The sequence below is a fragment of the Malurus melanocephalus genome, unplaced genomic scaffold (assembly GCF_030028575.1).
Source record: "Malurus melanocephalus ecotype Western Australia unplaced genomic scaffold, MMel_1.1 scaffold_0, whole genome shotgun sequence".
NCBI classification, from domain to species: domain Eukaryota; kingdom Metazoa; phylum Chordata; class Aves; order Passeriformes; family Maluridae; genus Malurus; species Malurus melanocephalus.
This window is the reverse complement of record NW_026623232.1, coordinates 513,791-516,844: the sequence shown is the minus strand read 5'-3', so window position 1 is coordinate 516,844 and position 3,054 is coordinate 513,791.

The window sequence follows — 3,054 nt, the reverse complement described above, 5'->3', positions numbered from 1 at the left end:
CACCCCCTGCAATACAACAATAACAACAACAAAAAGAAAAACAAAAAAAAAACAAGCCACCACCTCACGTTCAGAGCCGAAGGAGTCTGTGCAAAGACTAGCCTAGGAGACATCCTCAGCGAACAAAAGGGTTTCTCTGTCTGGGGAGCAGGCAAAGGTAAAGACATATTTGGGGCCTTAGCGGTCCTGCTACAATCCATGGCAACTTCAGTGATTTATTTGTGTTATTTTGGGTTTGTTTGGGGTTGGATTTATTTTTTCCTCGACAAAAATAGTCTGAATGCTGGTAATATGTGTATATGGAAACGGATAAATTACCAGCTCAGCAACCACCCCTGAGCCCGGTGTAAGAGAAAGAGAGGAAAAGTCTGTGGCACCTGAGCTGCTTAGGCAATTCTTTGCAACATCGAGCCTAAAGGAGAGATCTCAGAGCGAGTGCTTGCTTAAACTAAGTCTGGAGAGACATATATCAAGGCTACCCTTTTCAGGAATTATTATGCATCACGCTTATCTAATTAATGCTTATTATCCAACCTCAAACTCTGACATGGTGAGATTGTGCTTTCCTCCAACTGGATTTGTCTTTTTCCTCCTTTCAGTACACTGACAGAAGATTTTTTTTTTTTTTACATTGCAAACAAAATAGTACTTCATGTACGTGCATTGGATTTCCTACGGTATACAACCAGTTACAAGTGGTAAATAATAAATAATTTTCTTTGTCAGCTGCAGCAGATGCTGCACTTTTAAGTTGTTTAGGCACAAGTACACAGAATGGGGTGTCTAGGCTTCAAGAACTTAAATCACACCTATTGCATTTTATTATTTCTGATAGGTTAGTTGAAAGAAAGTTTTGTTTTTTAGTATTTTTGCATCACTTGTTCTAATGACAATAGAGTAAAGAAAATGGGGGAGGGTAGGACTTCCAAGTGGTGGTATCATCTCTTCATCCCCAAACAAAGCAGTCGTTTTCTCATAGTGATGATTAATTTTGAATTGCAGGAGTGAGAGTGAAAGCCAAGAATATCAGAGAGATTTCTCCTTCTCCCCCACATGGTGCAGAGCTGGGTGTCCSATCTCTCATCCTTAACCTTTCACTTCTCTGTCTTTTCTGCAGATCTGTTTGCATCTGTTTACAGATTACTTATTTTTGGGAAATTCCTTCTTCCTTCCCTTATTCTTTTAGCACGACAAATGCACTGCTTCCAAGAATTCAGGTTTTCTATTGCTTCTTTATTCCCTCCCGTCATTTTTTTTTCTTTTTCTTCCTCTTTTTCTGTCTTTCTGAGATAAACTCTTTAAAGCGTTTGTGATAACATCTCCGACCTAGAGATTATTTTTCATTGGGCCTATTGTGAGCGCTCGCCGATTTGTTGCACTGCTGCAGAGCTCAGTTTAGGCTACAAACGTAACAAATGAACAACTTGTCCTCTGCAGACTCACCGCGGGATCCAATTAGTTCCTAAACCTTTTGCACAAGTTTTCTAATTATTTTCAAGAGTTGTGGCCTTTATAGGCTTCCCTAAACTCATCAAGCCACCAATTCTGTTTAGGATTAAATGGTTCTTAAAATTACTAGCAGCGTTGCCCCCTTGAAACTAATGGATCGATTCTCCGGGCGACGGAGCTTTCTTAGGGACGCCTACGTGGGTAATTGGGTTTCAGCACTGAAAGAAAAATAGCTCGGTTTCAAAACTTTACATTTAAGTGCATCCATACAGGTTTGATTTGCTTATTTGTTTCTTTTTTCTTTCGTTTTTTTTTAAACCCCCCCCCCCCCAAAAAAACGTTTAAATATCGGTATGCAAGGCAGGGCGTCACGTGACCCCCCGGCGCCCTGCCTCCCYAGCATGGACTGCGACTTCACCTCACCGTGCTCGGCTCCTGCCCCCCCGCGCCTGGCCGAAGGGGCAGAGCAGAGAACCGCCTGCCAAAAAATACCGCTACTTTCACAATACCGAAAGCCCAAGTGTTTGCAGCACCAAAAGTATGCAAATACATATAGCCCAGATACTTCCGGAAGAGTGCTCCTTTAAGATAAGTGTTATATTTTATACACATACATATCATAGCTTACTAAACAATCATATGATGGCTAATATGTGTATGTATACACACACACGTATCCTTTGCTAACATATCTCGAGTCATCGCAGAGACGAAATTAATTTCTTTCGGGAGACCAAGTCTTTGAATGCATTTCAGAGATTGCAGGAAGAACACGTACTACATATAATAATGCACCGTGGCTTTTTCCCAATGTATGCTTACATACTTAAATTGTATAGGTATGTATGTGTATATACATACACATGCATATTCAGCGTAAGGCAGTTTTTATTAAGACACCCTACCTCCTACTAGCAATTTTTAAGCAGAGTTTTTAAGAGTTCTGCCCCAAAACGGACATCAAAATAGTGGCCATGGTGTTTAATTAAATATCCTGATCTTATACATTTGAAAATACTGCAGTTAAAAGACAGTATGGGAGGGGGCGGGGGAAGTAAGAAAGAAGCATGTGAAAAATGGTGGACTGTGTAATAAGCAGCGCTCTGATCTCACCATAACTTTAAAGCCTCTGCCACATTAGGGTTAATAAAAGAGACAAAAAAACTATCAAGTATATATGAATTTAGCCTATTTTTTTATTTCTGTGTGTTCATAGTAAACATTTTTGTAAGTGACAAACACGGGCATATGACCACAGTATCACAATCAAGAAATTTTAAGACGACATTAACAATCACTCAAATTTATGCGGCTTTTGCGCAACACAGGTTACATATTTGCAAGGTTTACCTATAAGTACAATAGGTATTAACATTTCACTACATTTAGAAAAAAAAATAAAGGTGACCTGTTAGTGACCACATACATCAAAATATACACAACACAAACTGAAGGCAATCATTAATTTTGTCCCCTTCTGATTCATTTGAACGGGCAGTGCTGCAAACTGAAATAATGTTGCTGTTTTTTTAAATTACTTCGTACACTGAGTGCATTTTCTAAAACCCAATCTTTGGTCTAAAAGTAAACAAACAAACAAATGAA